The sequence below is a fragment of the Phlebotomus papatasi genome, unplaced genomic scaffold, assembly GCF_024763615.1.
Source record: "Phlebotomus papatasi isolate M1 unplaced genomic scaffold, Ppap_2.1 HiC_scaffold_116, whole genome shotgun sequence".
Taxonomy (NCBI): Eukaryota; Metazoa; Arthropoda; class Insecta; order Diptera; family Psychodidae; genus Phlebotomus; species Phlebotomus papatasi.
Window position 1 is genome coordinate 36,501 of NW_026604365.1, and position 8,787 is coordinate 45,287.

Here is an 8,787-nt window from a genome sequence, read left to right on the forward strand (position 1 = left end):
TTGATATTTATTTAAAAAAAATCATTCGTTGAAATACGGTTGTACTTTTTCATTATCATTTCGGGGTGACTGTGATGATTAGATCTTCACCTGAATTAAAGATACAAACAATATTTGAACACTCACCACCATTATTTAAATAAACTTGATGATTTTTTCACATATGGTCATATATATTAAAATTCAACTATTTATTTCCACCGTGAAATTAAAGCATTTTTTTCGCACCTTACCCGAAGTAGATTTTTTTAATTGATGGTAGGGATGAGGCTCTACAGAAGGGACATCGCCCTACTCTATTAGCACAATCCTCACAGGCCCAGACATGGCCACATGGGAGGAACACCGTGGATATATCCTTAGAGAAACATATTTTGCATGTATTCTCTCGATGTGGGGGTTGATCGGAATCGATGTCATCATCGATGAGTACCTGGCACAACCCCGAAAAAGTTTCCTCAACAGTAGTACCACTATTGAGGATATTCAACAAAAGCTGCTTTTTCTGAAGGGGACTTAAAACGGTGCCGCCTCGCACCATTTCCTCCAACTTTTTCACTACTGCACTGTACAGGGATGCTATGTCGCATCCTCTGAGGAGCTCAATAAGATCACCCACTGTTTTGTCCATAATTATTAAATTTGCCACTTCACTCTCACTTTTCCCTTGGACAAAAATTCTGCCCGATCGGTTTACAATTGCTTGGCGTGACATTTTTCATAATCACCGTTCCAAGTGCACTACAAAACTGATATCTCTTTCAGCATTCCAGATTAATTAACCATTTAGGATGTCTCCGGATGGTGGGAAAATTTGAAATGACCTATATAATAAAAAGTGTTAGGTGACTATTTACATATCAAGACTAGACACATAAGTCGTTTCAAATAATATTCAGAAAGAACATATTCTCAGACATCTTCTGCGTAAAAATAAAAGTAGTCTGATTCATTGATGCTTATGCCTTAAATTTTCTCACAAATGATAAAAAGCACTCCTATAGGAGTTTTTTTATATCGTCTACTCAGAATATAAGGGGTCAATTCCCAATAACATGTGTTATGTGTTATGATAAAACCTGTCATAATAACACATAACACATGTTATGTTGATAACACCTCCGAGGAATTCTCCTTAAGTGATATTTGGAGAGTTTTAACTTAACACATAAGTGTTTTGGAGACCTAGTAACAGAGCCATCTATTGTAAGTTTTTCGAGCAAAAGCGCCACCTCATATGAGATAATTGTCTGGAAAATGTCACTTTTACGTGGAAAAAGATGTCTTGTGTCACAGTTGTAAACACTAAATACTCTCCATCTTAAAGATCAAATAATTATTATAACTGAGGCAAATTTCAGCCAGGATATTTTTCCGATTTCTGGTTAGTATAAAAATCTATGAAGTTAAAAAAGAACCACTCAACTTAAACAATTGTTGTACATACCTTAGGCGACGCGGAGGAAGCAATTGTCTTCAGCGGCAATCCAAATTATGAGGTTACAACACAGAAAAAAAGGCAACCGAGAACAACAGCAGCCCAATTTGATTCATATATCGAATTTGCTTCAAAAAACATGTGTGTTTTGAATACTTTGGACAAGGAATATGCTCGAAAATGGAAGGAACTAACAGTGCAACTGAATTCGAAAGGTCCAGAACTTCCTACAGAGGAATGGCAAAGTCGAATGAGGAATTGGCAGTATCAGCTGGTGGGAAAGCAGAGGAAGAATGAAAGGTTGTCTGAAAGAGATAAAAGAGTTCTTCAGCTTATTGGGAAGATCAGGGTTGTGGGAAGCTCTGAAGTCCCTGAAGTGAATATTGATGATTCCGAAAATGTAAGAGAGGAACGAATTGAACTTCCGGAAACACCAAGGCCAGGATCCGAATCATCTAATATTGCTCCAAATGGTGGACAAGAAGAAGTACCACGTAAGAGGAAACGATTCAGCAAAGGTTAGCATATTTTTTTTAATATATGCAAACTTTAATTGCGCTTACTTTTTTTTAATTAGGCGATGAAATATCTGAGCTGGTATCTCTTGTGAAGGAGCAGGTAAAAGGGGATCAAGAACGAAGGCAAGTGGAAGCAGATCGTCTAAAAATCGAGGCAATGAATGCAGAGACTCTCAAGAAACTAGCTGAGGGAACAGTTGGAATATCCAATGCAGTTAATATTTTTGCCCAATGTTTCGCCAAGATGCATAATATTGAAAATCAGAGAAACGATACATCACATTAAAAACTGCATAAAAGAGTTCATCATTTGTTTGCTATGAAGGCTGCTTAAATGGAAATCTGATTCAAATTTCAATTTTCAGATATATTTCTTTCCAAGAAAGTGGTAAAATACAACCACAGAACGAGAAGAAGACATTAGATTCCCATGTAAAAGATATGTAGAATTTAATATAAAGTAGAAATCAATCTTGTCGTAAAGGCATTAGGTAGATAATATCGAAATAAAAATGAATTTAAGAAAATCACAATGTGGTTGCTTGAATTTAACTCTTTCGCATCTTTAGCGTCTGAACACCCAAAGAAAAATATGGACGGATACACTGGAAAAACATGTTTTTTTAAACTATTTAAAATCGCTAAATGTTCTATTCTTGTGAATGATTGCAAAGTATGAGAATGGCAAAATCAAGGATATTTTTGCAGGAACCCGGTTAATTCCAGGAATTGAAATCAATACTAAAAGATTTTTGATCCAGAAATCGGCTCGCTTGATATACTACGATCCATTAAAAGGGACTTCACTGCAAATTTCTGGCATATGAATCCCTTACTTCCCTTCCCAATGCTAGTACATTGTGTTTTTGCATCACATGATCGTCTGCCTCCGGAATGTTTCCTTGATCTTGATTCTGAGTTTCTGGGAAAGGTATTCCTTCAAACTTCATGTAATTGTACAATGTACAACACGCAATTGTGATAAATCCTGCCTTCTTTGGGTGATAGTTTAGTTTCCGGGCTCCATTGAGACACCGAAATGTTGATTTCAAAACACCGAATGCCCGTTCAACATTTTTCCGTGTTTCAACCTGAAGTCTGTTAAACAGCACTTCATGTCTCTCAATGGGATTAGCATAGGGTACCAGCATCCAAGGCTCAATGGGATACCCAGCATCCCCCAGCAAATACATAGGATTCTCTGGTTTCCATTCTCTTTCTAAGAAATTTCGTACTTTTGAGCACTGCCAAATTCCTGAGTCATGACATCCTCCTGGAAATTTTGCGTTGATGGACAGGAAGCATAACTCTGCGTCACATATCAATTCAACATTTAAGCTGTAAAACTTTTTACGGTTTTTGTAGTGCCGCGGATGATATTCAGGATCACTTTCTGGGGGAGCAATAATGGGAATATGTGTACAATCAATGAAGCCAATTACATTATCCATTCCAAATTCATCAGAAAATAATTGTTTCGCACCTTCTATTTGATCTGCGGAGGTTGGGAACTTTATCATTTTTTTAGATAAATTATTTACAATTAGAGTGGATATATAGCTGACGCATCGGGATATTGACGATTGACTCAAATTGATTTTTCCATTTGTTCCTACGCAGATTTGGTAGCTTCCTGTAGCATAGAAAAACAACGTAGCAAGCACTTTCAGGTGAAACGGAATGTGCGAGGCATGGTCAGTATTGTATTCCTCCAACAATTTAATTACATCCTGGGCAGCTCGAGGAGGGAACCGGAAACATCGCAAGAAAGTGCATTCTGGGATATCAAAAATATCGCTGGAGTCCCTTAAGTAACGCAAATGGCGATTCACGGAGTTCCTTCAAAAATGTGTAATTACAGTCCTTACACTTTAAATTAAAACTACATAACTTTAAAAATAAAAAGAATTTAACTTACTCAAGGTCTTTTTCGCGTTTGAGCTTAATTAAAAGGGTTAAGGTAATTGTATTCATCATATTTTGTCACGTTTTGAACTGCTTTGGCACTCTTTACTCCATTAATAACACACCATAAATGCTCCTCGAGAGGTTGTGTTACAGATAACACATGTCGTAGAACGAATTGATGTGTTATATGTGTTATGAAGAATACCAATATTCCATAACACATGTTTGGAGACTTTTTTAACACATCCGCCATTTTGATTATAACATGTGTTATCGGGAATACCAATTTTTGTGTTATTTCGAGATAACACACGATAACACATAACACATGTTATTGGGAATTGACCCCTAAGTCGAACAAATCGATTTTTTACAAAATTTGTATTATTCGTTTTCTTGGATACCTTATACCCCCCGCCCCGCCCTACCTTCCCTGTTTTAACGTGTTTTTAATGTGAGTGATTTATTATTATTATTTATTCAAATTTCATTAGGTGCATTTTTTCATATAGCACCGTATAATTTTACATGGTTTTATATTAGTGGTTAGTCTACATTACAATTGGAGGATAAGTTTAATGAAAAGAAGAAAAAGAAATACTTGTAAAACGAAAAGAAAGAGTAAGAAAAAATAGATTATAGAAACGTTTAAATTTCTTCCAAAAGTTCTAATTCTTTAATGAATTTTATTATTAAATCTGTATCTGACTTAGAATAACTCAGCAAGCTTAATATGTTTTTATTTCCAAAAATTTGTTTTCTTATTTTACTTAGTTTTTTACATTCGAGTAAGATGTGTTCTATGGTAAGATATTTTTTACAGGATGGACAGAGGGGCATGGGAGATTTAGTTAATTTGAAAGACTGGGTTAATCGACAGTGTCCAATTCTTAATCTTGAAATTATGGTGCATTCTTTTCTGGTAAGTGATTTAGGGATAATAGGACGATTTGGTACGGAAATTGTTTTTTTGATGAACCCAGTTACCTCATAGTTGAACCATTTTAGTTTTAAGTCGTCGTAAAAGTTTTTGCACAATGAAATTGCAGATTTGACGGGGACACAAGTATCAGTGATGGAAGGTAAAAAGGAAGCTGCTTTTGATTCTCTGTCTGCTCTCTCATTCCCTGGAATGCCCTTGTGACCCGGAATCCAAAGTAGTGTAGACTGATCTCCTAATTCAATCAGTAGGTTTCTGATTCTTCGAATGATGGGGGAATTGTTAGCTAAGTTGTCCACCCAAGAAGCAAAACAGCTGCCTTATAGAACCAAGTATTAGACAAGTCTTTTAGTGCACTTTTAAAAGACTTAATGTGAAAATTTTCTATTGAAATTCCCATAGCAGCTCTTAAGATCCTTAAAAGTGCGCCACTTTACTCATAGTAATCTCGTGATGGAACCAAGAGCGCTATAAGTAAATAAATAGATTTTTGGTTCTATAGTGCCTTTCTTAGGGAATTCTACAAGACTATTTTAAGAAAAAATTGCTGCTTGGGCACAGCAGTAATGACACTCAGGGAATCGGATGCAATAATATAGTGTTGGGTGGCACCGTCGGGACTTTGGATTGCTTCTAAAGCAATTAAAAGCGCCTTTTCAATACCCCTGGCTTCCAAATCATAAACTGATAAACTACTATGGCATTTGGCACTATATATAAGTTCATGATCAAAGACGACTGCGAATCCTCTACTCTCCCCACTGGCGGAGCCATCAGTGTAAAGGACTGTAGAAGAAGGTGATATATTATTGCAGATTCTATTAAAATATACGGAAATTTCATCAGGCAACATGTCCTTGTAGGAAGTGGTAGTTAGTGAGGTATTAATGGAGTTTTGTTTAAAGAGCCATGGAGGGAGACCTTGTATTTTATTTTCCTCAAATTGAAGTCCGTCCATAATTGAGTAGGCCAAACTGCCACCAATTGAGAAGAAGCTTTTGCGACTTTTCCTTTCTTCATATGCAATTATATCGGTAAGCCCTGTAATCCCGTAGGATGAGGCCATCCGAATTGCAGTCTTAGCACATATGAAGTCAAATCGCTGCCGGAGTGGAGGAACTCCTGCTTCTGAAAGAATACTATTTGTAGGGGAAGTTACAAACGCGCCTAAACTAAACCTGTATCCTGTATTGTAAATACTGTTGAGAGTATTTAAATAAGTTTGAGATCCAGCTGTTGCATATACTTCGCACCCATAGAACATCTTAGAAAGAACAGTGGCTTCGTGAACTTTCACAAGTGAGCTTCTATCGGATCCCCAAGTTAGTCCTGAGGGACACTTTAACACATTTAGTCTTTTGTTACACGAGACTTTTAAGTTCTGAATATGTGTTTTAAAGGATAGCTTAGGGTCAAGAAAGATGCCTAAGAATTTGTATGAATCTGTGTGTTTGAGGCAGGAACCGTTGAGAGTAAATGTTTGATGTGGACACCTATGTTTTCGACAAAAGTGCATTGCCATCGTTTTGGAAGGTGAAAACTTAAATCCGTTGTCAGACGACCATCTACCCATTTCGTTTAGACGCTTTTGAAGTTCTATATATTGTTCAACACTATCAGGAGTGGAATTATAGATGACGATATCGTCCGCGTATATAAGAATTTTAGTAGGGTCATCTTCTGGAAATAGTTCAAAGATGCTATTAATTGCTATGAGAAATAAGGTTACAGATAAAACTCCTCCTTGACGGACTCCATTATTAAGTGACATTTCATCTGAGAGAATACCATTAGCTCTGACTTTTATTTTTCTTGTTTCCAAGTAAAATTTAATAAATGCTAAAAGATGGCCGTCAATTCCCCATTTTATAAGTTGTCTTATAATGACTACATCCCATACTCTATCGTATGCTTTTTCTAAGTCAAAGAAGATGGCTGAGGTATGTGATTTCTTATCAAATGATTCAAAAATGTCGCCTGTTAATTTTGCAACAGAATTGATAGTAGAACGACCTCCACGGAAACCATTCTGATGTATTCCCAGTAAATTTCTTTGTTCTAAGACCCACATTAAGCGAAAGTTGAGCATACGCTCAAAAACCTTTAGGTCGCAGTCGCTAAGAGCTATGGGACGAAAGTCGGTTACATCTTTTTGGCTACACTTGGGAATAGGGATCACGGTGGATAAATGCCACTCAGATGGATAAATTTCTTCAGTCCAAAAACGATTGAATATACTGAGGAGTTTGACTAATCTACAGTGAGGAAGATTTTTTAACATAGTATACGTGATGAGATCTGGCCCACATGATTTTCCCGCACTGTGACCCAGCGCTCTTTTTAATTCCTGCATGGAAAAATCTAAATTAAGCGGAGAATTATCCGCCGAAACTATTGTTAAATCTGTCAGGGAGACCGATATACAGTTCTTCTGCTTTAATTCTGATTCTGTGAGTGACTCATTTGAGGAAACGTCCGAGAATTTTCTACATAAAATATTAGGGATATCGTTCGGATCAGAAGAAGTACCCCATTGACAGGAAATTTGTCGAATAGGGAAAGAAGAGGATCCACGGATAGCCTTAATTTTATTCCACATGTCCTTGGACGTGGTGTTCCTATCAATAGTTGAAGTGAATAAACGCCAAGATTCAGTTTTTGCTTGATTAATTACCTCTTTTGTTTTACTAGCTAGGGTGAGATAATTATTTTTATTTGTCATAGATGGATGTTTTTGGAATTTTTTAAGTGCTTTTTTCCTACTATGGATAAGATCTCTAATTTCACTATTCCACCAAGGAACAGATCTTTTACCTGCCACAGAATTAGTTTTCGGGATTGTTTCATTAGCTACACGAACAACATCTTCTACAAACATATTGTACTCTTGTAGGGCACAGGGTCGTGTTTCTGGTTCATATGCAAGACGAGTGTTAAATGCTTCCCAATCGGCAGCGCTTTCTATCCATTTCTGGCTTTTTGCTTTTGTATTTGAGGAGCTATCTATATCTGAAACAAATATTGGAAAATGGTCACTACCATATAAATCGTCAGACACCTCCCAAATGAATCGCGGCGTGAGACAAGGATCGCATAATGTGATATCTACCGCGTTAAAAGTGCCGTGAGCTACTGATACATTTGTCTCTGATCCGTCATTCAGAAGGGTAATATTCTCGGTTGTTAAAATCTCTTCAATCATAGAACCTCGATGGTCAATCTTGTGGCTTCCCCAAAGGATATTACTGGCGTTGAAATCGCCCATGATTAAAAAAGGAGATGGAATTTGAATTAAAAGGTCCAAAAGTTTTTGCTTAGGAATAAAAATTCCTGGTTTTAAGTAAATTGATACTATTGTGAGAGGAATATTCCATGCAATACGCACCGCAATTGCCTCTAAATTGGAGTTAAGTGAGATTTTTTTGGAATTCCACCCATTTTGAATAAAAATGGAGACTCCGCCACTCATCTTGGGGTTGTCTGATTTATTGGAGTGGTAAGCCGTGTATCCATTAATGGATGGGAAGTTAGAATTATTATTATCGATTTTTAAATGTGTTTCCTGAAGGCAAAAAGCAACAGGAATTTTTGTAGTGGCAATTAGGTCAATTTCCGATTTACGGGGCCAAAATCCATGGCAATTCCACTGAATGAAAGAGCATGGGATTATGGTAGGGAGAGATCTTGGAATTTGGGTATTTATTTTAGGAGAAATAATTGGTAACTTGTTATGAGACTTATTCATAATGATTTTTAATTACAAGAGTCAAGACATGTGACTCTTAGGGTGGATATTTTTGGAAGGTGAGGAGTGCATGTCAATGTCTGAGTCGTGTTCAATATAGTCCGGGAGCTGGTCATCAGTGGGATCAGGGGGTTTGGGGGGGTGGGTAGAGGGATTGTGGTAGGAACGGGGGGTGGGAGGGGAAATGGACTAGGGTGCAGGGGAAAGGGAATTCGAAGAGCCCCGAAGGGGCGAGCAA